Here is a 25,708-nt window from a genome sequence, read left to right on the forward strand (position 1 = left end):
CACACAAGATGCCGTTGAATTCCCACCTCCCCGTTCCTCCAGCTTCTCAATACAAGTGCTACAATCTGGGAGGCAGAAGCACAGAAAGCTTGGCAATTGCCAAGGCATTCCCCTGAGTGGCTGGGCTCCTGAGGGCTCTTACAGACCAGAGTTACTGTGATTACTGACCTCAGTATTAAATCCAATATAAAAGGGGGTGTGGTGGCAACTGATTTCTGCTGGAGAGCTGCTCCTTCCTGAGTGTGACATTAGAGCAGAGTCCCTGCCGTGTCGGTGCAGCACTCGCAGACACTGACAACTGAAGATACCCAACAAATCAAAACAAATACTCATGTTAAGACTGTGTTAGTCACTGTGGAAACAGTCAAAGGAGAACTCGATGGCATTGCCACACTTGGCCTAAGCAGAAAGCTGCTCTGAATGGGATTAAAGGTTTTCTGAGAAGCACACAGCTGTACCATTGCTGCAAATGAAACACATGGTCCTGGAACAATCCTCATTTCTAAACTGCACCCTGCTGACCTTATGCAAACAGATGTTCCCAGACAAGTGACTTACTGTTGTCTTCTCATGTTAAAAGCTAAAGTAAATAGATTACTGGATAAGGTGGAAACTGGATGCTGCTATTAGTAAATGACAGCAAGATCCTGTCAAGGCAGGAGCATTGGCACACAGAGAGCTGCCAAAACAGTGCACACATACAGCAATACGTACTTTGCAGGCATCTACCTCATCTACAACTCAGTGAAGACCTTGCCTGAGGTACTCAGACCACCTGCCACTGAGAAGCATTTTCAGTTTGGTTCCCGAAGCCACCAGTTTATGCAAGGATGTGCTGCTGGTCTGTCCTTAGTCAACTTCTGTAAAATTTCCGGCACAGCCAAATGTCACAGCATTGCCTTTACAAGGAAAAGTCAGGGGGCCATGAGACATGAGCTGGTTGGGAAGCACGCTTCGTTTCTGCTTGAGGAACACTTTGCTTTGGGGCAGAGAGGTGAGGATATGTCACACAGCATCTTATCCAACCAGCAGCAGATTTCTGCCCTGTGCCTCTTTTCCTGCTGGATCGGTGATGGAGTCAGAGGCTCTGAGCACAGCTTCCCATGGCCAGCCACAAACCACCTATCTCCTTTTATAGCACAGCTCAACACCAGTGTCATGTCCTCAGAAAACATCTCTCTCCCAAGAGGCAAGGGAGGAGGAGCTGCGATGCTGTAAGCAGCCTCCCCAGGGCTGGAGAGCAGCTCTGCGGGCTGCTGTGTGCCTGTGTGTCGCATTGCCACCTAGTGACTGGCACCAGGACCCACGAGCCTGCTACCATGGGGCAATAGTTTTGCTCTCATAAGAACAAAACCACCCTAAGTAGCTGCATACACAAGGTGGCTTGCACAGGGCACCCCTCCTGGCTAGTGCTGGGAGATGCTCCTTTACCTGCCCTCGCGTCTCTCCTCTGCTCTCCAGGCACCACAAAGCCACAGCGTTTGAAACAAAAACCTCGAGTGAATCATGTGCCAATTACTAATCACAGCAGCTTCTGTTAAAGCAAGAAGTCGTGTGCACAGGAGGGGCAGGCACTTTATTCTGCAAGCGAGCTTGCCTCACTGAATGTCATACTTGCAAAGAGGATTGAAATCAATGATAGGAGTGACTTCATACCCCTAAAGTTAAACAAATTTGACTATAAGCAGTTTAAGAATCTCTTAGTGTGTTAATCAGTACAACATATTGTCATATTTGTTCTTCCATTAAAGGATAATTAAAGCAAACAGCAGCAGCCAATAACTTGAGAAGAGGGAATTGAATAAAATAAAACCTCCCTTCTTCCTTCAGCAAAAACTTAGACCCACCTGTACTTACTGACGTCTACTGTGGCAAGGTGATGGTTCTCCAGAAACAATTAAGCTTCTATTCCTGACACTGAACCAATTCTATAAAAACAATTTCCATTAAGAATACCTAGAAGAGCTACTTCTTCCTGAAGAAGGGATGAACTGAGAGCCCTCCTCTAATGACTTCTGATTCATTTCCTCAGCACCTCCGGTAATGAAGCACTGTTGAATTCACCTCCCTGACTGAAGCACCTACTCCCTTCATCTCCTGTGCTGTGCCCTGCACACGATTTCAGATTTTGCCCTTTCCTGACTTAGCCAGAATTTCAAATATTATTACACCATCTGGGCAGCTTTGATCCCCAGGAAACACAAGTGACTTCTAGCAGAAATATTTGCTGTCTAAACTTGCTTTTATTACTGTGCTGCTAGGAATTCAGGAAGGTCAGCCAGGAAATCAAGGCAGCAGCCATCAGCAAGATATTAAAGTAGGAAATTACCCCAAAGCCACGTGGACAAATACAAGAAAGCATTGTACAACCTGGCCTTTCTTCCTGGAGTCATCCAGGATGCAACATAAAACATAGCTGTACTAAGAAAGCATTTTATGGCTTTTTCTATGGTTCACTGTTATCCAACAGTAATGAAGCAGGCAGCTTCCTATGGTCAAATAATACTCTCAGATGTGTGAGGGGCAGTTCCCACTGAAACAGGCAATGCATGTCCCACACTCCAGAAGGAGCTAAAATTCAATTCATGAAGCCTGTGAAGCATTGCTCAGCACTGCCTGGAGGACAGGAGAGCCCTGCTGTGGCAGTGTTAGCCATGGAGGAAAGGCTGCTGCCTATTTCTTCCCCCAAACCTATCACTGTTTCCAAAGGCTGTCAGAACAGTTCTACTTAGTTGGACTTCACTAAATGTACTGAACTGAGCTTGCTAGAGTACATGGTCTTTGGTCAAACTCGGTTGTATTTATAATCAATGTGTAATAATTTAAATGGAATTTAAAAGCAGAAAAGAAATTAAAGAACACATTTTCCATACCTGGCCACATGGCCTTACTTTACATGGTGTGGATGTTTAGCTTGGGCTCACCTTAAGCAGGAGTGGAGAAAGGGTCTTTCTAACTTTTTTACAGAAAAGGCAGATATATTTTTAAGCCACATGAAATACACCCTAGAACACCTGATATTGTTCGCAATTGCAAGACTGTGATATCACTGTTTATTTTCTCGGTATAACCTGGTGATGACATTTCAGAACATTGCTTACAGCTAATTGCAAGATGGTTGTTTCTGTCTGACCGCACAATTCAGCCCAGCACAGAGCCTTTCCATGGATCTAGCAGATTTAACAAAGCCTAATGAAAGGAGTTGATACTCGTTCATTGAAACCTGAGGGTCACAGGTGCATCAACTTTGACTCCTCATGGATCTAATGCTAAGCACTGAGGTTGTTTACAGTGAGCTGTGCTTCAGGGGTGGAGTTCTTACCTTCTGCAATGAGTATGTCATAATTTATTGCCAAATTCTGCCATATCTCAAAGGGTTGAAATTCCCCCACACTACTCCCAGTTGATCACAATACTCATTGTATTGTACATTGTATTGTACTCCAGAAGGGAGCTTCACAGTTTCAATGAAGAGAAACATGGTCTGGTAGTTAAAAAGGTGCATGCCTCAGCCTGTGCCCTTCTTCTCCTACCTCCACCATAGCACAGGATGACCAGGATGAAGTTCTCCTTCGCCACTGAGCCTGCGTGGCCATGGCAAATTACAGAATACAATTCATCAAATACCATCACTTGGTTCAATCAATACTTTGCTGGCTGCCTGTCCTCCACGGGAGTGCTCCTGAGCCAGCTCATCGCTGCGTTGTGGTTGCTGGAAAGAGGTGCAACACATTTGAAATGTAAATGGCTCTTCCTCTGCTAGTGGTAACGTACAGGCCATAGGTGTCCTCGCCAGGCTGGGATTCATTTTAATTACCTGATGGCCTCTGACACTGAATGCTGGCTTTTGGAGAGCTGTTATTGTTGTATCTCATTTGTCATAAAGGATCAAAATCCTGCAGTGTTTGCACAGCTGTTCCTGCTGTACCTGTGTATGAAGCAGCCTTGCTGGTTTGTCTCCTACTGGCCATAATTAGAGGTATGATTTTATTTAGGGGAGGGGAGGGCAGAATTCATTGGTTAATATTACTTGTTGCTTACTTTCATGACTTTGCCAAAACTCCATATCTTCTTTCTAGACTGTAGCCATACTATGTGCTCTTATGTAAGCTTCTGTGCCAGCTGCTGAGAGAGAGCAGGACTCACCTGTGCACTCTCCTCCATCTAACACACCACAGTTAGCCCTGGATGATGTTTTTAATGGGCTAACTACACGTCACATGCTGGACCTGACTTTCAGGTACCCTAACTGCAGAGATAAAAGGCTTTTTTTGTCCATCTGTGTCTGAGGGAGTTTTGCATCCATTAGCAATTATGATAATGGATCTATTTCGAGAGAATTAATTGCTCCTTTGCCCAAGTCCTAGACAAGTTTGCTGTAAAAATTAATTACTTGGCATATACAATATGCTTAACAGTCAAGTAATAAGCTAATTTTCAGAGAATCCATGGAGAGCCCCATCTCCCACCTTCTTGGAGGAGCTTCCAAATATACAGTGAAAAACCAGTTGTCTTCTTGCAAATCCTTACTGGGGTGTTTAACTCAGCCCCACAACACCTGACCTGACATTTCACAGCTCAGGAAAGCACAGGGGTATAAAAATAAGCCACATCTGAAAAAATAAAATAAAAATCACTTGCCAAACAAGCAATCCCCTCCTCTCCAAGCCTCTATGTTTTTCCAAGTGACAGCATGCGTTACATCAGGGAAGAGGTGAGGACAATGCCAACAAGCAGTGTCCACAGGACACTGCCATCCCTTCCGGATTCATGTACTCTTTCCAGGGAGAGCTTCATGGTTTATACCAGTCAGATGTACCAACAGGGAAGAAAGAGACAGCTTCATTGTCAGATCGCCCAACACTAAAAACCTTCAGCTGCAGGTCCCTTTCCAGTGCAGGGCCTTGAAGCTGTCTCCTCACACCCAGGTGAGTGCCACCCATTGCAGCGGTAGCTGGTCCAAAATGACAGGCATGGCTATTTGTGAACTTCACTGTCTAAGAAGACTTAAACTCCCATTGCAGCCTCTTCTGTGGAAATGTCTCCTTTCTGCCTAGCTATGCTTTTGTGAAACCTAGAAAAAGTCAATATTTTGCAACCTCTTCTCTTTTCTCCAATTTTCTTGGAGCCGACCAAGTAATTCAACAGAGAAGGACAGCAGGATCGCAACAAGACTTTTCTCCTTAGGAAAGCAGACTGCAAATTTGCATAGCATGTTTGCAAGCAACCTAATTACCTCTCCTGAACAAGCTACCACCCATCAGGTAACCCACAGTAATTGATGCCACGTGCTTCCCTTGCCTGCCCCAAAAGAGTAAAGTGACTTGTTTATATGAGCATAGCGACACTGTTTTTAACCAAGATCTGATTCATTTTCCCAAATGCTTACAATAAACAAAGTTAAGTGTTTTCTTTACATGCATAAATACAAGCTTGTTAATCTTCTTAGGATCATAAAATGATCAGCCCCATACTACAAAACAGCAGGGATGCTTGGACATTTTTCTTGTCATTCACTGCAGTTACTCACAATCCCTGTTTCTTTCAATAACTTACACGTTAGTGTTTTTTATATCTTTCACAAACATATGTAGCACTGTGCACAGAGAAGCATACTGAGAAGCAAAATGATTGTACTTAAATAACAGAGATGTAAAAGAAAAGGGGCAAGCTTGCAGGGAAGGTGGGTGCTGAAGCAGGAGAACATGGCTAGCAAGCACAATAGCACCTGGGGGCAGCTAGCCCCAGCAGACCTTCTCGGAGCTAGCAGGAGCTTCAGATGTTCTGTTCCTATTCATTTAATGTAAACTGAACATCCAAGTACCAGCAATGGAAAGCTCAATCTAAAGACCGCGTCAGAACAGAAACTGTTTTCAAAAGTCCTGCCTAAAGTATAGTAATTCCTGTAGCTCCCGAGGAAGTCAATGGCCAGTTCCTAAAAGTATCAACGTGAATAACATTATGTTAACACTGAACATGCTTGGGATGGGGAAAAAATACCCAACATCCTCCTGATAGAAGAGACTATGATTCTCAACATAAAGATACTTCTTTTTACCAGCGTATTTCATGACCACTTAAGCTCGATACAGGTGATTTTAGCAATAAGAACATCTTCAACAAATCAGCAACCAATCTAAATGTTAATATAACTTCTCTTTAGGAAACTAATTTCTTTAAAAAGTACAGAACAGTCCCAATTCAGCTATTTTCTTAACCTTCTCTGTGCCCTTGAGCATACACAGTTCATACAAGGAAGCAGCATTTTTAATTGCTTGTGGACATATGTTATACAACCTCACAGAAGAATGCTGGAAATGATCATCGATGAAGAGCATGGGGCTTCCATCTGGTACCGTTTTGATTTGAGACTGACAAAAATATCCAGCAGAACTGCGTAGAAAATGCTGAGATCGCTAATGGCCTGAATGTTATGATCTAGGTGGGAATGGGAGAAGGATGGGAGTAAGGATAATAAAACCCAAGCCATCTGCAAAGAACCACTTCAAGCAGAAAAAACAGAGACTTGCATTTTTTTTGTGGTGCTGTAAATGCACAGATTTCTGCTGCAGGGAGCCACACAAATCTTATCTTCAAGTTTCGTTCACAGGAGGTATGGAAATCACAATTGCCAAAAGAAGACAGGTCATGATTAAAAATTAAAAATATGTTGTGTTGGTCCCAGAAACTTCAGTAGCAAAGAACCAATGCTGTCAGAAATCTTTGGTTGTGCCTGGACTTGTGCCAAATGCAAACTGGGACTTGTACATCTATTTGTACCAAACAATAAACCATGCCAGTTTAATGGGAATAAAAAAAAAAAAAAAAAAAAAAAAAACAGTGAAAGATATATCAAATGGGAAATTACCACATGGTCCCGGTACCCAGAAATAACTGCTTGAACTAGGGCCTGAGTCTACAACAACTGATACAGAGAGATACTTTTTAAACCTCCTGGTAGAAGTTTCACACTGCACCTCTGTGGCTCAAGACAGGGATGGGATTTTGCAAAAGTTTCCCCAAAACTTTCCTTCTTGCAACCCCCCTACAGCCAGCTGCAATTACATATGCTGGGAAATTGATGTAACAGGTTAAACTTCTCACATAACAGAGGGAAAAAATGGCAAGGAGTAACTGCTCACTGGCTCTCTCAGTGAGAGCCAGTGTGCGGGTTTCAAACTTTTACAGACTTCCAAGTGTCAGACCAACCTGGCAAGACTTCTTTCTGCAATCCACAATATTCATTTCTGAGGAAATTTTCAGATTTGTTTCATAGCTGGTCTTTAAAAGGAACAATGATCTGCTTTTCCAGAAAGCCTGTTACAGCCTATTACACTCTTTTTGCATCTGACTGAAGTGATGGGAAGTTCTGTGGCACTTCAAGGAGTTGCTATTAAACTACAACCACATATAACGTATGTAGATATTGCACAAATTACAAAGAATAAGGAAGTAAGAGAGAAGAAACATTCTCTAGAATAAAAGCATATGGAAAAGCAAGCCTATGGCATGGCAATAGCAAGGACTGTCTGTCTCCTCAGTCTCTGCTCCATGGGTGGTGAGATGAGAAGTGTCTGCACCCGTGAACATGTCTGAGCCTCTGCCATACAGTGCAGGGAAGGAAAGGAGGCCTTCACCTCCCCCTGTTCTTTGCTGTTGAAATGACAAAAGGTCCCAGCAACGGGGACCCCTAATCCACTAAACGCAGGCACGTCCTGCACAGAATCCCCGTGTTGCTGCCCTGTCACAGAATCACAGAATTTCTAGGTTGGAAGAGACCTCAAGATCATCGAGTCCAACCTCTGACCTAACACTAACAAGTCCTCCACTAAACCATATCACTAAGCTCTACATCTAAACGTCTTTTAAAGACCTGTTCCATCCTGATGTGGTGGGGACATCAGCTGCTTGTTGGCACCTTCCTGCAGGGCAGCGAGCCTGGCCCACGCTCACCAGCAACCCCCTGCTCCCTCCTGCTCCATGGTGGTGAAATCTCCTTGACCCAGCATCCTTGGCCAAGCCACCAGGTGTGTGCAGCTGGGAAGTGGCCAGCATCAACCCAGCATTTTGAGGGTGTTAAAGAAAAATGATTTTATAAGTTCCTAGCACCATTCCTAGAGACTTAGCCGCTCTACCTTGGACAAGATATTTCCCAGCCTGCAGATTTTGCTTCAAAACGTTCTGAGACATATAGACAAGTTTTAAACAATGTTTAAAGGAAATATTCAGCTGTAAAACACCTCTGCTATCTACCTCTCTGCAGAGAAAGATGCAAATTTCCAAGTCCAGGCAGACAGTTTCCAAAATAAAATCCTATTTCTGCCTAATAGCATTACTACCCTGTGCTAAGAAATATTTCTGTTTGTCTGACCCACAATGGGTTCAATTCAGAGCAAAGTTTTCCTCTCAAAATACTTTACCACACAGCTTCCAGGCTGACAAAGGCCCTGCATCCCTAGCTTTTCAGCCAGCTAGAAGCTCCCATTCACTGACATGCCCACGTCACAGCAATGGGGGAAAAATGATGTAAATTGTAAATGGCATTTGAAGTGATGGGGCCTCACATGCCATAACACTGGAAAAAAGAACTGTAGCAGTCTGCCCAGCAGAGCAGCACTATTTACCATTCAGGCAGTGGGCAAGAGGAAAGCAAAAAGTGCAAGACACAAGGTAGTCTTTTTTGGCACCAGCACATCCACAGCTTCACCACCCCGCAGTCTTTGGCAGTCTGTGCTGCCTTCCCCTCACCATACACTCCTGGAAATAAAGGCAAGCAATTTGTATTTCAGGGTGTGCAGCTCCTGATTTTATAGAGCTATAGATTAGATTTAGATAGACTAAATGTTGATAGATTCAATATATCTCCCGATTGCTCCTCAAGGAGAACAAATGTCTTTGAGGCCTCTGAATAAATATACTTTAGGACCAAAGTTATGAGGTTGCATAGCGCACTCTGTCTGCACATAGCATGTTACCGAGTTAAGATCTTAAAGGAAAAAAAAAAAAAACCTCCAAACTGTGTGAAAACAAATTTCTTAATTGGTGAAAACCACAGTTGGGAAACATCCCACCAGCTGTTCTTCAGCTATCTGGAGACCTGCCAAGTCTCATGTATCAGCTCTGAGCTGAGAACAAGTGTGATAAATTCCCACCAAGAGGGTAATGTTTTTGAGTTATAAGCACCTAAAAATAGGTGCATGTAATGAAATTGCCTCCTCAGCCATAACTAGTGTATCGCTGGTGTAGAGGTGTAATGCACCACGCTCTCCTGAAAGCTGCTGGGGTCCTGCATCCTCTGTGCCACTGTCTGCCTGTCCCTCTCCTGCTCTTACTGAACATCCTCTCCTACATCCTCTCCTACATCCTACATCCTCTCCTGCTCTTACTGAACAGGAGGAAGGCTCCTGTTGTTGGTGGTGGGCACGCGGCATTACCAGCCCAGAGTCTCCCTCAGACCAGCTGTCACACGGGCTGAAAGTCACTGTCATGAATGCTGCATTTGCCCACTCCATCCACAACTCAGGCAGAAGGACCTGCTCCATTTCTTGCCAAGGTAGCAATGTTTGCAGCACCATTATTCATGTTTCCACTGGGATAATGCAGGATGATCATTTCTAAACATTACCCTTTCAGTGCACACAGAAAGCTCAGTGTTAATCGCGTAACATTTGCAAGGAGATCTTTTTAATCAGCAATGAAAGCCAAACATTATCTAGCCTTTATTGACCTGCAACAACAGAACACCACTGCAACATTTCCCCTGTGCCTCCTGCACAGGTTCATTTGACTCGATCTGTGGTTGGTGTTTATTCTTAGCTCACAAAGCTCAAAGAGTTTATATTATTGATTTGCTGTATTTCAGGTTCAATCCCCTGATGCCCCTCAAACTGAATGAATTAAGTCAGAAAGAGTTAACACCTTTACTTCCAGTACACAAACAGGATGGTGGTTTATATAATCCACACATCAATTTTCACTCTGCCAGCACTCAGCACATTAACTGGAAGGCACCAAATGCTGCAACAATATTGATATTTGCAGCAGCAAAGACATTGACAAACAAGAACCTGCTCTCAGCAGAGGAAAGAGCAATGTATTCAGAAGAGCACAGTGAAGAGGAGCAGCGGAGTAATTCCCAGAGCAAGGGGAGCATCCTTCCCTGCTAATGGCTACTCAGGTGGTGTGTTACCTTGTGTGCAGATGCAGCCAGCGCAGCAATGTGCTGAGATCATAGTTTCCAAATCCTTTTTCACATACTTCTTATGGTTGGCCAACAACTTGACTGCAAGCACATGGGGACAGAGGTTGTCATGTTGTCTTGTTATGACACTTACTCACTCTTTCTGTACAAGAACCAAGGAACATCTAATGGAATTCATGGATAGAAAGCTCACACCCAACAAAATCCACGGAGGAGGACTCCATCGGGAACATATAAAGCAAAAGCCTCTGGCTCAGGAAATGCTTGAGTCACAGATAAATGGAGATTGGGAAAGGAAATAGGTAAATACCATTATACATCCAGCTTATTCTTACTTTCTTCCTCATAACTGTTTTTCATCACTGCTGGAGACAGGAAATAGAGCTGAGGGCACTCTGATATGGGACAACTATTCTTCAGTCACATTTAAAAACTGTGGCTCCAGAGGAAAACAATTTCCATTTATTTCTTTCCTTATTTATGCTGAATGAGCCAAAGAGCTCTTCATTAAATGGAACAAATACCTCCAAGAGAAGAAGACTGGCAGGGCTGGAGCCTAGGCTGGAAAATAAGCAAAGAATTTGGATTTCCCTTATAAAAGCCTGCTAGTGGGCATTCATCAGTTTATGTCCACAAGACACCAGCCCCAGGGCACACCAGTCCTTTTTGAACCTACTTTTTGCTTTCTTTTAACCATGGCTTGATCTCTACCTTTGTGATGGCCACCAGTCTAATTGCAGTCCTCCTTCTGTTTTGTCCTCTCCCTAGAAAGGGACCTCTGTTTGTTTTCCAGGTGAGGAAAATCATCTCCCAGATATCTCCATGTAGCAAGGAACCACCACATTTTCTGTTGCCCAGGATGCTCTGGCCTGGTATCTAATGATGTCGTTTATCTCACAGCACTTCCCACATGACATTTGAGTTCTGCTTAGGACAGAACCCACTGTTGAGATCTGCTATCAACACACAAACAGGTAGGTTTGATTCCTGCAGGGCTCCTCTAGTCTCAGAATGAACAAAATGAACAACACAACCACCTGCAAAAAGTCATCAGCCTGCCTCCTGTACAAAGTGGGGGTCTCCAAGGCTGGAAGCAGCTTCACCAACAGCTCTAGGTGCTGGCTGGCAGCAGTCCACGTGCATGCCATAGCTTCCTGAAAGCTTAAGGGTACAAAACACAGCCCAGTCCCTCGGGCTTTCTGCAATGGGTGAGCTTTTTCAAGAGCATCTGCTTCTTTTTTCAGAAGTGGCTCACCCTGCGTTTATTTTCAGCTCAGAGGAACCCAACACCATAGTAAATGTTATACAATTTCCGCATTATTTTCCTCTCAATATGTTGCATCCCTGAGGACATGACAAGAAAAGCTTCAAGATTTAATAAGTAGCACAGAGGAGGTAGGAACAGATCGGACACTTCTTGCAGTAGCTATGGGAAAATCTTCCCAGGTACGTCATCCGCATGAAAATGTTATTGCTCTCATTCTTCAGAGCAGAGAACACCAGCCTGGGGCAGCACTGCCTGGGTGCAACCACAGCAGCATGCTTTTTGGAGCCCTCTGAAGGAAGGTCAGACAGTGGACACAGAGATGCCACAACTTACATTATTTTCATATAGCAGTAACATAGAAGTAGTAACAGCCAGTGCTATGTACCTGAAGAGGTAATAAGCTTGCTAACTCTTGTTTCCAGTGCCACAGCTGAAAGCCTTAACCTCAAGCCACCTCCAAAGTCAGACTAGTTGAACACAAGGAAGCAATTCTGGCTTTGGCAAGAAGCATTCTCATGTGAGAATAATATTAAGGAGGAGAACAGACTGAAGAAGTAAACTATTGCACTAGAACATTGAGCATGGGAACAAAAGAAACTCCAGTCAGAGTGGAGAGGAGAGCCTGCAGTACTTTAATCAGCAGGGTCTGAGTAACGAGGGATGTTGAAATAGCTACTGCAGAAGCTCACGTGCCATTAACATGTCAACCATTAACCCTTCTCATGCAAAAAGCCTCAGCAGAGTGTTTCTGCATCTCCCAGGTCCATGAACATGAACTCAGCCACCATGAGGTGCCACATGGCATTTCACAGGTCTGCCTTACCCTTTTTGAATTCATTGCAGAGCAGGTCAAGATATGGTGTGTGCAAATACAAATAGATGGTCTCTGCATTAATGCAGTTGCCTAGGTAAGTGTTTTTCAAACAGATTTGTGCTGGGGCTGCATGCCCAGCCATGGCAAATTTATAGTGACCACAGAGTGACAGAGCACTAAAATATGGAAGTCTTTGTATTGTGGTTGTACTTGGGAATTGCTCTGTTGGCTTTGAAAAGTAGCTGTGACTCTATAAATAGTAAGTACTTTATCACTTTTATCACTTTATCACTTTAAACACATAGCTATACTTCAACCATGATTCAGAGTAAATCAAATTCCATGTCAGGTATGGTAGAAATGCTGTATGAACCAGAGGTGCACCCTAAGCTCATATAAATCAGCACAGCTCCGTTGATGCCTGGGGAAAGGATGCCAATTTATGCCAGCTGAAGATCTGCAGGGCAAAGTTAGTATCATTCTCTTAAGACTGACACACAAGTAAGTAAACATTGAACACAATATTGCTCACTATGGTCCTCACTGTCCTCCTGAGATCTATTAAAAATAAACAACAACAAAAAACATTGTAAAAGTGTTTATCCTCTCCTACATCATTCATTTCTATAAAAATATGAGAATGCTGTTGGTTAGAACTAGTTATGATTTGCCATAAATCTCAGTGCTATGTAACAGTACATTTTGATTGGGAACATTACCTGGAAATTAGAAATACAGAGAGCCATCGATTTTTAAAACTCTGTGGATCCAAGATTTCTTCACAACAGGATGCAAATAAACTCAAAATAAATTAGTGTTTACCAGAGGGGAAAAGAAAACAGGATCTATATCCTAGGTAACATTAACAAACAAAAGATTAATGGAAACCTCACTTGAAACCTCTAATGGCCAATGAAGAAAAAAATTTACCCATAAAAGGTAATATTAATTGAAGATCTATGGGGACATACGCAGTTCTTACAGCATGAAAATATTTTCTTCCCCTCTGCAGCTGCACAGCTTGCTGTGCACACCATGTTCTTATTCTAGGTTGGGATTATAACTGTCTTTTTAAAGCACAGTTGCACAGAGCCTTAGGTCAAAGGGAATCATTAAATCATCCAGCCTGGCTTTCCACAGAACACGGGGCTTTGCTTTTCACCCATCTACCTCCACACAGAACTCAGTAACTTGACAGAGGCAGCATTTTTTGTCTTGACCTCAGAGAAAAGTTCTCAAGCTCAGACAAAGCTTTACTACCTTTTCTCTGAGGATGATTACGCTTGGTGTCTCAGAATGAGTGGGAACACTCCTGTGTAGCTGCTTTCAAAAGACTGTAAGGTACCTGAAAAATCAGAAGCAGAGATTCATGTTATCCCGTGTTCCTGGTTTTCAAATATGCTGTCGGTGGCATCAAAGTGTCATAGTCCTCTGCTGCTCCTGCAGGATAGTGCAACAGGCACAGCCACCGCACAGGTTCGCACACAGCACATCGATGCATCCACAAAAGAGTTAAAGCAGCACTACATAAAAGCAGGCAGCAGTGCTAAAAATAGACAACGGTTCAAAAAAAAAAAAAAAGGAAGGAAAAAAAAGAAAAAACTCAACACATCTTAAATAAATCCATTTATTCCAGGGTTTCATAGAAACCATATAGCTGAAATTGCTACAGGATAATTCCCTATAAGCCTTATAAGAAATGTTGCTGTCCCAGAGCCCCAGTACAAATCCTGGCAAGAATATTGGAGATAACAGATTGGATGCCATGGAAACCGAGACAGACCTAATTTGAGCAGTAACCATTGCTGTTATTTATTTAATTCCGATAAGTCATCTAAATGTAGAATGACTAAAGGTTCCACTGCACTAAAAATAGCAGGCTTGTAATATTTTAAATCATAAATCACTTGTGTTTAACAATATTTTGGGCATCTGACATTAACATTTTACATGTAGTTCTGAAACCTCAAAATTAAACCTGCTCCATTTCCACTGTAAGAAGAAGAGTGCCTTGCCCCTTCCTTCTTACATTAACATCATGTATCAAGAATGCCTTCCCCTAGCCCAGGCTTCTCAAGAGAGAGTGGGAGCTCGAATGTCCCCACTGCCCTCATGTCCTCCCCCAAGCTTAATGCAAATGTTTGAAAGAAGGCGAAACTGGGCCACAGGAAATAAATTCCTCTTCTCCAATTGACATCAAGGATCTTCTGTGATTGTTTGATCTGAATGTCTCCATAAATAAAACACCTTCTGAGGCATGTTGGTTGGAAGCTGGCTGACAGCTTCCATCTGTTTTTGCACCCCTACCTCCCTTTCCCGAGCACTGGAGAAGCAAAAACCTACAGGTGTAAACATATAATTTCTGGGGCTTTGGGATTTTGCAAAGCTTCTGAAATACACGGAAGCGGGGGAGAATCGAGGCTGCCGTTGGGAAGTTCATATGAACCGAAGGACCAAACTGAGTTTCCTTGTGCCTCTGCTATATTTTCCCCCTTGCAATATTCATTGTTTTCTCAGCAGGAATAACACCTCAATTTCTCTATTGCTTTGGATTTTAACCTTAAAGTGTAAATGCGGTTGTATTCCCTGGGAGGTTGTATGCATCATGTCCAACAAATAAAGATATTCTAGAGGTGCTTGGTTTCTTAGTCTCTGTTTTTTGCACTCCTGGTTTCAAATAGACCTTGAGCAGCTTTATCCCTGTCCTCACACACCTGGCTGCTAACAGCAGCTTTCTTATTTAGCCCTCCATGTGGCAGCTCCTCTGGCCAGAGCATCAGGTGCAGTTCCATGGGGTGTCCCAGCACACACTTGCCTCGGAAACATCCCTGTCCTCTTAACCCTGCCTGAGATTTTCATTTCACCATCTTTTGAGAGGGGAATTCAAGGTGCAGATAGCAAGAATAAAGCAGCTGCTGACAGCGTTGTACTGTCCAGAAGAACCCACAGCACTGCCTGGGCTAACAAAGCTCCAAGGTTGCAGTCTCTTGCCAATTAACACCACATAGCACTGATGCCATCAACATAATGGTGCCAGTATAAATCATCTAAGGATCCTGGTGGTATGGACTTTGCACAGAAACCAGGGAAGTGACCAACATTTTTTCTCACTTTGCAATCAGCTGAGCTCTGTACCATTACCCAAGCCTTTCCTGTCAGTGGAGCAGGGCTGAAAGGGGAGATGTCAGTGTTGTTTTCTTCAGTGACTCAGAAGTAGGACTTCAAGAAAGATATTCTGGGCAAGAATCAGAATGAATAAGAATCGCTTTCAGGATCTGTCACACTAGAGTCAGCATATATTTAGCTTCCATTGTCTCATTTACAAACAGGGAGCAACACTGAGTTATTTATAGCATTCAAAGACATTTTTCAATGGATTGAAGCTCCCAGGGTCTGTGCTGGGAGAGACAAGCAGGGATATACTATATCAGTATACCATGGGCCCATCCAACCTACCTGTATATATGGCACGACTGGAATTATTTTGAAAAGGTACAGGTTGCAATTACAGCTTTTTTTTTTTTTTATATACCATTTCATTGACTGTGTGCTATAGGTCTGATACCAGTTTAATGCTTTAATGGTTAGCTATTACATTCACAAGTGAACAGTTCATTCGTCAGCCAAGGTTTAATCTCAAGCATGATATGGCTGTGCAGTGAATATTCCATAACTTGCCTCTCATGTTAAGAGGGTAAATGCAATGCTGTCGGGCAGGCTCAAGATAAAGAATCAGATACAGCAGTTTCCTCCAAAAACCTGCACAAAGTTACTAACAACCAGGTTTTAGCTGTTACGAAAGAAAACAGGTTCTGGTCCAACTTTCCAAATTGGAAATGTTGTAGAAGGTAGATGGCATATGAGATCTCACATCCTGGTTGGCTCTCTTTTCTCATTAGTCTGCAAGGACGTTCATCTGCTGAAGGGTATCTGACAGCTGCTTTTCATAAAGGAAATCTCTCCTGAGTTATCCATCTAACAGCAAAGATAGATGAAAGCTTACTTTCTGAAAGCTTTTTTGTTCAGATGATTCTGCAGTGTGATAAAACACTGATTATCCAAATATAATAGGAAGATGTTGAATAATTTCAAACTGTGATTTCACATAATAGATATTGGAGTGTCTATAATTAGTCACCCAAATCTGTATTTAAACTGATACGTAAAAATGACCAACTGGAAATCAGCCATTTGAAGTTTGTCATTGGACATCGTATAATTATTAGTATGAGTTTGTTGCTACCATTTCATTCCACCTTTCTCTTTTTAATCCTTCTCTTTTATGCCACTAAGCTTCTCCTTCCCCTGTCCTCCTCTGCCTCTTAATAAGGTTATGTGAAAACTGTGTTTGGTTTGGAAGGTACCTGGACAGCAGCATATTAAGGACTTTGAAAATTTGGACCAGTGCTTTGAAGGATACATGAAATCTTCAGTGACCCTAAAGAATATGGTGGCAGCACTCTATGTCCAGCTCCATCAATCTTCTTTAGAACTACCAACCACCACTCAACAAACTGTACTAATACTCTAAAACACCAAAGAAGAACTTGTGTGGCTAGTTAACCAATTGCTTGAACTGGACTTTATACTGTGTCCTAAATTTAAACAAAGAAGTCCATGACTCTGTAAACCTCAAGGGGCTTGTCTCCATACACACCAGTATGCACAAAATGAGAACCTGTGCCCCATCTCTATAAAACATTGCAGTTCAGTACCAAAACCTTTTACCATCCCTTCATTGCTTCAAAGCTGATGTGATTGCATTACAGTGGGAAGAAACTGTTAATTCTGTTAATTCCTGAGCTGCCCTTGACATTCAGCAGAAAGACATGGGTATATTGAAACAAGTGTAAATAAGGTTAACACATCAAGAGAACTGCTCCTAAAATTGAAAAATGTAGTCATCTGCTGACAACAATGTATTCTCTGCTTGCAGAATCATAGCAGGGCCACCCTGACTATAGCTACAATTGAGTCAGCATTTCCATTTATGAACTGCCATTTTCAAGAATTTATGTCTTGGTCATTGAAGGAAAAAAAAGTTCTTGGCTGAAATTTCCATGCAGGCTTCTTGGGTCTGATCACCCCCCTGCTCTCCACCTGGCGCTATCAGCTGTTCCTGCACAGCATGAGTATGAAGCACTGAGTTACTAGCAAATGAATCTCTTTGCACAACCAGGAATGACAACTAAAGGGGCAAGAGTTCAGTAAATCAGTCCCTGAAAAAACATACAGTTCTGGATACCAGAAGCCTGCCAGAGTTGCAGAATTATTTGGGTTAGCTTCCAGAAATTTAGTCTGGAGAATAACTGCTTTACTCTGCCAAGCAGCACCATCAAAGAATCAGACATTACAACCTGACATCACAACCATTAGGTTTACAGTCACAATTTATTTATTTATGTATTTTTCCCTTAAAGGCAGCTCTTACAGGGTTTATTGTATGTTTGACTCCTGCTTGCAGGAGACGTGCAGGCTGACAGTTTCTTTGCAATGCAACATTCAAAAAGCTATTACTGGGTTTTAGGAACCATTTGTAAGAAGTTATTCAGCTACATGGGATAGAACTTCTGCAATGAAGAGATTACTCAGTGACTATTGGTTTAGCCACAGGAAGAGGCACTTTTTGTTAAGAGGGAGCAGTGACCGTTCCTACCTTTCTGCTCTACTGGCACAGATGAGGTCTAGGCACATACCTTGAGAAGAACTATTTCATTTGGCACCATCTACACAAAGCTTTAATAAGCTTTGTGTTTTCACTCCATTTTGTCTGTGCTCTTTTCTCCTGAGGGAGTTTTCATCCTGTTTGTTCTCACCTGTAGTCCTGAATTACTGCACTTTGTCTGTCTCTCTTATGTTCTTTCCCATCTTACAAAGCCTTCAGAACCATGTCCACCACTCTTTGCCAAGAGTGTTTCTTTTCCTTCTGTGATCCATCGTGGCTGTCACCTACTTTCTAATGGCATTTAAATGGAAGTGCCATGCTGTCAGGCTAATCAATGCTAATAACATAATTTAAATGATCGACTAGTTTTCAGAGACTGTGTTTAGTTGCTTAAATATGTTTAAAAAACTGGAGAGAAACAAAGCTAAAAAACATGGACCTCAGAATGCGTTTAGATGAATCGGATGTGTAATTTTGACTGGAAAACACCTCACAGCAACTAGTTACGTAAATACTGAGTGTGTCTCAATGAGAAGTGTCATTCATCTTCTCTCTAGCTTTTCCTAGCTAAAACTAAATATTGCCACTGGGTTATTTTTAAGTTAAATGGAAGAATGAATTTAAGCCTCAATGGGAGGCTTTAACGTGGCAGAATATTTAAGCCCTTGTGTAACTTTAAGAGGACATAAATAGTCCCACTGAAGTCAATGGGATTTAATACACATACTTTAGAGCCAAGTTGAATCACAGCCTGAACAAATGTTGGTTTCATCTTACAGAATTGTGTGACCTGATATCCTACTTCCCAACATACCCGAGCTCTGCTGATTGCTTTCCATCACACATAGCCTGAGCACTACATCCAAATCCTGATTCTCTTGCAGCTTAATAGGACTCCGTATATATATTTTTTAAAGTCCCATTCCTCAGACTCTTACCTTTCTACCTCCTCTATTAGAAATAACACTAGATATAGCTATCATAAAATGAGATTCCAGGGAAAACTATTTGCCAGTCCATTTATTTTATGCACTTGTCAATCATTAGAGTATCGTCACCGTCATTATGCAGCAGGTCCTCCTGTCTGTACCTGATAGTTCTTTCCTGCAGGCTTTCTTGTCACCAGCATGTTCCTGCACAGCAGCAGGAGGCACAGAAAAGAATTAAAACACAAACATGCCACTGTTTGTTTTTTAACACAATCATGAACGGGAAACCTGCAGGAGCTTTCAGGGTAGAAGCAGCAGCCATGGGGAAGGTATCTCCAGGTGTGGACATGGTCCTCATCTGGCTGGGATGGGTGTCACTGGTCATGCTGGGAGCCCACGCACCATCCTGGGCAGTGCTAGGGAAAGGGAAGGCAGGGACAGAAATGTCTGCAGTGCTCTCATTCCCAAGCTGCTGGCATCCCAGCCTTTAGCTTCAAGAACAAGGACAACAAAAGCTACAAGGCAACAACATGACTGCTGCTGCATATCTCCAGGACTGCTTCTATGCAAAAGCTATTCTCTCAGAGTAGCAATATGACCCGCAAGAGCATTTCGGTCAGCATGTTTCACAAGACAACCCACCTGAATCTTGTTCCTGCCTCTCCACAGGCACAGCCTCAGAGAGGGGATGGAGGGCTGCACACTGAACACTGCAGTGTGATGCTGCAGCTCAGAGTCCCCCCCTCTATCTCAGCCCAGGAGGACATTAGGCAGGGCCAGGCAGCACACCCACATCCCTCACCCTATTACCCATTTGCCTCCCGCATCCTTCGTTTGACCATATGGATGCGGAGGAGGATTGTGGGCTGGGGCACTTGCTCCATACAAACCATACTGAGGGGTCAACCTGAGTCCAAATGCTTGTCATCCAAATCACAATTTAGCCTCACATTCTAGAAGGTTTGAGTCTGTGGGCTATAAACACCTTTAAAAATGGGGAGGAGGAGATCAACTCCCTCCCAGGCAGAGGAGAAAAGTGGAGATTTAAATATTAAACTCACCTTGTCTTTGAAAGAGTTGGATGTGCATGCAATAGGATTTTTCTGTAGGCAAAATTTCTCTGTACCTTTCAAATCAGCAACATCAGAGCGAGTTTTTACCATTAACAATAGAATCTCACAGCTGTGTCAGACAAGAAGCTTTGTCCTTACCCTATATAGAAGCTTTTCCAAGTTTCTGTTACCAGAAAGGGAACAGGCAAGCTGAGCAAACCTATTTGCTTGCCAATTTAAGGATTACAATTCATCTGAATGCTATGGCTCTGTACACCAAAGCAACTAAAATATTGACAAGGCTACTTCCAGGACTGATAGTGTTGCTAAAAAAGAACCACTGTAAATAGGGCAATTGACTGGAAGCTAAAACGGTGTATGCTTTCTGGGCTAAAAAAAATCCACCAAAGGTATTTATTAATTCATTATTCAATGACGACGTGCACAGTGCTGTGCACACTTCAACATGAGGCACTGCTGTAACAGCTTCTTGAAATTCTGATTTGCTTAAAATATTTAGTCCATTTTCATTCTAATTAAGAAGCTTCCAAGAAGGGAAGTCATGGGTCTAGGAGAGGAAAACCAAATCTTCAGAAATTACTTTCCCCTTCCCACCTCCCCACAACCAAAATCTTATATGAACCGACAAACCTTCTTCTATATTTTAGCCATTTGAAGCAAACAAAGACATAGGACAGATCACAGCCAGCACTGGCTGAGAGCTGAAATATATCAGTCATGGTCAAGACTTAGAGATAAGATGTTACATTGCATTTTTTATCTATGAAAAGCAAATCAAGCTACTTGGAGCCTACTGTGTTCCCAAGCTAGCATCTTTTGCTATTTCAGTGGCAATAATTGTACATCTGGCAGTGAGGACTTAAGCACAGAAGCAGCTTTCCAGTCATTTTTCAATTGCAATTGTGACTGGAGGATGCCAGAGCTGGCTGACCAGCTGGGAAACATCAGTTTTTGCCAACAGGATCAAAAGACTTATCTCTCTTAACACTGTGATATTATTTCTCGAGTTCCAGGTTCTGGGGGCTCAGGATTTTCAGCTCTCCATTGCATATCTCATTTTGTTTGCCACCCTCCCCTCTTCCTCGGGCAAGAAAGAGCCAGGCTGGGGAGAACTATGGCAGCTGCAACCCAAACCCCAAATTCTGTGTCTACAACAATTGTTTCTGGACCCAATCCAGTAATTAAAGTAATATTTTATTTTTAGAGAGTGCATTTCTTAGGGTTTCCAAGGTTCTTCCAGACAAATCTGTCTCCTTGGCCAACAGAAGGAGACTGACCATGGCATTGCAGCAGATGTTGCTGTTGGTTATCAATTGTGGTACAAAGTGGGAACTGCATTCTAAAGGACCATGATAAAAAAGAGACAGAGTTCTCATTTCATTTTTCTTATCAGGCTGAAGGCAATTTTCAATATGTTGCCCAGAAAGTGTTGCCTACAGATACTAGTAAAACAGGTAAAACAAGACAGAACAACATCTGAAAAAGCTGCTGGTGTGCTAGAGAACATTGCCCTAAGACACTCTCTTTTTGCAAATACTTAGTCCAACCTTTCACAGTTCAAGTGAAAATGCAAAGAAAACCACCCCAAGAGATTTGCTGCAGTGAATTATAAAGACTCCAGAGAAGAGACAAGCAGTTGCAGTTCCCGAGATGACTAGATTTCTAGGCCAATTTGCAGAGAATAGGAAATTCTTCTGGGTGACTTTTCCCATCTGTGCAAGTTCTGTGAGCAAGTTCATTACTTCTTCCTGTGTTACGGTGTTGTTTTCACTGAGAAGACAGGTAACACTTTGGTGATACCCAGTCCTTCACCCAAAAGAAAAGAAAGAGAAAAAAAGAATAAATAAGTAAATAAATAAATAACTGTTCTCCTCCCAGAACAAGCCCTGACTCATCCTGGTGAGTCAGGCTATCATTCAAGTTGTCTGACAATTTTGAATCCCCAACCTTGGACAACTGCATAGATCTTTTCACCAGTAAGTGGACTAACTATCCACTCACTAAAAAACATGGTGACCTCCTAAAAACAGTGTGAACCAGAAAGTTTCCTTGCCTTGAGGGTCTACAACTGATCCTTGGCTTCACTGTGGTCCATAGTCCCTGAACTCCGACAGTAAGGCTATTTGCTCAGGAATTCAAAAAGTCATTGATACCTGCAACTCATCATTTTAGCTCTGATTTTTCTCTTACATCTCCAAATAAATACCACATGATCCACCAAAAAGCTGTCTGATTGCCACCCATCAGAAGCTACCCCACATGCCATTGGAATCCCCCAGTGCATTCAAGGGCTTTCACTACCTTTCCATTTTGCTGGTGCTATTCTGCCAACTGAAATTTCTAGCTGCAAATTACATTTGAGAAGATGTGCAAATATTTTAGGTGCACAATCAATATGCTGTAGATGACAAATTGCAAAGTAGAAAAGGAATAGCTGGCCATAAAGCATGGCTTCAATGCTAAATTAAGAAGTCTAATAAAGTGACAGCTACCATCATGCAACATAGACTTTTGATTCACTCTGCTAGCAAGTGCATTACTTCAAACAAACATTTATGCAGTGTTTATCTTAGCCTATTCATCAGCTCCCATCAAATCAGGAGTGTCCCTATGTTAGAGATTCTCTATCTTTAAAATAAAGATGTGAAATCTGAAAGGCTAAAGAGATGAAAGCTACATTACAGATAATGCAAAAATATAATCATCTGTGCGTGGAAAACTTTCACTGCAGTTTGGAAAGCAGTGGGCTGCATATACGAAGCTGGGAATGACACACAATATTATGCAATAGGCTTGTGGGAAAAGCACTTCTCAATGTTTTAATAAATACCTATGATCCTGTTTTTTTTTTCTGACCAGTACAACCATTCAGATGCTAGAGAAAACTCCTCTGCTCATCCTCTGGTGCTCCCAGGACACCATGACTCTTCTGTGCCTCTGGCTCAGTGCTGACAGGGCATCTCCACCAACTAGCTTTCCCTTGCCCTGGAAAGGGAATTATGCTTTGCCTTGTATTCACCAAGAAGGTTGAGTTTTTGCAGAGGATAGACCAAATTGTACACAACCCCAGGTGCAGTGGGCACCTGAAGAGCTGTGGTGAGACCAAAAGCACCCAACAGAACTCTCCAGCCATTTGCATCACCTGTAATCAGTTCCTTGGGAAGTCTGCCCTTAGCAGCTTAATATTTTCAATACTCCAGGAAGTAGCATAAGCAGGATTGGAGGTTTTTGCCTAGAGAATTGTTCCTGAGATCACATTATCTTCCTCTTCCTCCTGGGTTTGGACAAGGACCAAACCAACCAAGACTGCATTTTCTTGATGGCCAGGATGAGATGACAGTTTCTTCTCCTATCTGTGGTGCCTGGTGGAGGTAAGGAATTATTTTGTGGTCATCACTGCACAATTATTACATTTAGAAATACCAAGGTAAGCAACCAGACTCAGAGGTGCTGAAATGAGATGCAGAGAGACATTTGCCTTAAGAATTTGATGGAGCAAGGCATTATTCCCTTTCAAGTATGAGAATAGCAGATGGGTTTTGAAGTCAGCTCCTCTAATGGAGGAAAAAGGTGCTGGAAACAGGCTTTTTTGAATCAGAGAGAATAAAATAGACAGTAAAAATGACTGTGAATGAATGATTGGCTTGTCTTTCTCCTACATAAAAATACCATTATCTCATTTCATGTGCCACATGTTATTTACTGACTAGGTCGCTGAGATGCAGCAGCCCAAATGCTGCTGCTGAATGCACAAATGTGTTTTTATGGAGGGTAGGTTGAGGCAGGAGTGGATCTCCCCAGCAGTCACTAATACATTACTGGAGTCAGACCTCTATTTGATCTGCACTGACAGCAGGCAAACAGCTTCTCCCAGCACCTGAATGTCTTCTCCAGACAGCCTCAGAACTCAACACACCAGAGGCATTAACAGCTCGGAGCTGCCTCTTGACAGTACTGCAGATTTGCCCTGTTGCAAGGAATGGCTGTCCCACCAGGCCTAGGAGCTCTTGGAAGCCTGGCTATGAACTCGGGCAAACCTGCCAATCTCAATACTTTACCACTACCATGAGACGAGTTTTCCCTGTTAACCAAACAGGGAGAGGATAATGTCCCTCTCTGTCAAAGGGATAGCAGAGGCCAAATAGTAGTTGACATTGTCTTTGATGTGGCAATGCTCAAAGTCTCAACCTGCACTTCGGAGATGAAGAGGCTGTCTCAGAGTAAGATGGATGGACCCTTTTCTTGTTGGGACAAGAGGAGATAATACATATCCTCAGTATGGAGGGATAAAATGTGCATAAGATGCAAGCCAGAACGGAGTCCAAAGCCCTTTCCCTGTAATGCCGGGGGGGGGGGGGGGGGGGAGGGAGGGGAAGAAAAAAAAAAAAAGAAAAAAGAGGATACAGATGAAAAATGTTATTCAAAAGTTATTCAGCAAATAAGACAGGCATCATGGAGCCAATGAGAATTTCAGGATTCACAGAGATCAGCTGAGAAGTAATACATTTCACTGCTGGGAAACAAAGACAATGGTGATTCTGCTGCAGTCTGGCCTGGCTGGCTCCATGCAGCTGGGTCTGGGCCGCAGAGCAGTGCGAGAGCGGTCACTGTGCAGGGTCTGGCCAGGGTCTGCATGGCTCCTCCAGCCAGGGTGCTCAGGGAAAAGCCAGCGCCCCTGCACAGTGACTTGATGGTTCATGTCTACACAGACCAAAAAGGAATCTCACAAGGCAGATGAATAAAAAAACAAAACAAAATAAAATACCAAGAAGCTGCACAAAGCTAAACTTCCAGCAAAGGATTATCCAGGAGATTGTTACTGGTGTTTTGAAAATAGCCCCAGCCAAGAACCAAGCAGTGTACTTTAAGACAAGTATTCAGGGAGATGCAGTCCTGCATGATCATTTTGACATCATCACATCAAGATACTCATTACAGAAATTGCTGCTTGTTTGCTCTGGCTCCTGCCTGCTCAGGATGGGGCCAAGGCCTCCAGGCAGTGGCTGCAGCAGCCACAGACACAAACAAGCCAGCAACAGCAATTGTCAGCGCCATTTCACCAAGAGCTTCACCTCCTCCTCTTGGTTGTCAGTGCTGATTTTGCAGCCTGCCAACCCAGACCATTTGCTTCCATTGTCCCAGCAGAGTGAGGACACAGACAAGATTTTTGACACAGGACTTTGTGCACTCAGAATGCAAGCTTCTTCCTGTGTCTTGGTATCAATGGAGAAAGTTATATCTGCTCCTGCCTTGCTGTTCGTTTCCAAAAGGCATCGCCTGTAGCCACCTAGGGTCAGAGCTGTGCAGCCAGATTAGGAGCACAGACAGTAAAATGAGGCTTTGTATAACAGGTAATGGAGACGCTTCCCAGCTTGATGGCTAACCTTGCAATTCAGAATCAGAGAGCTCTCCCCACAGAACATAATCTGTTTCCCTCAGAACCAGCCAGGAGGTGTGGAACAATGCAGAAAGTAAGGCAAATCTCATTGCACATGGGATTTTGCAATGTGAAAACAACAGCAGGTCTAACTCCTGTATTCACCCCTGTTAAGGCAGAACAGAAGTTCATCAATAATCAAGCTTGAACCAAAATCTCTTGAAAACTGGACTCCAACTCGAACAGTACAGTACTCAAGCAGACATATTTATTTATAGAAATATAAAGTTTTAGGCTTTTCAGAACATTTCCCAGTAAACAGGGCCTTAGGTTCCACTGCATGATAAAGGAACATCAGAAATAAAAATAGGTAGAGAGCCCT

General features: G+C 42.9%; 1 long non-coding RNA gene across 1 annotated transcript in view; it reads right to left on the minus strand.

Annotated features, from left to right (window-relative positions):
* Positions 1-20,305: 20,305 nt before the first annotated feature.
* The window catches only part of LOC137863503 (uncharacterized), a 35,079-nt gene continuing 29,676 nt past the window's right edge, over positions 20,306-25,708 (minus strand). The window contains exon 2 of the long non-coding RNA XR_011100923.1: positions 20,306-21,755. This is a non-coding gene — a long non-coding RNA (uncharacterized lncRNA). The remainder of the gene's footprint in view (positions 21,756-25,708) is intronic.

The sequence above is a fragment of the Anas acuta genome, chromosome 13 (genome assembly GCF_963932015.1).
Source record: "Anas acuta chromosome 13, bAnaAcu1.1, whole genome shotgun sequence".
Taxonomy (NCBI): Eukaryota; Metazoa; Chordata; class Aves; order Anseriformes; family Anatidae; genus Anas; species Anas acuta.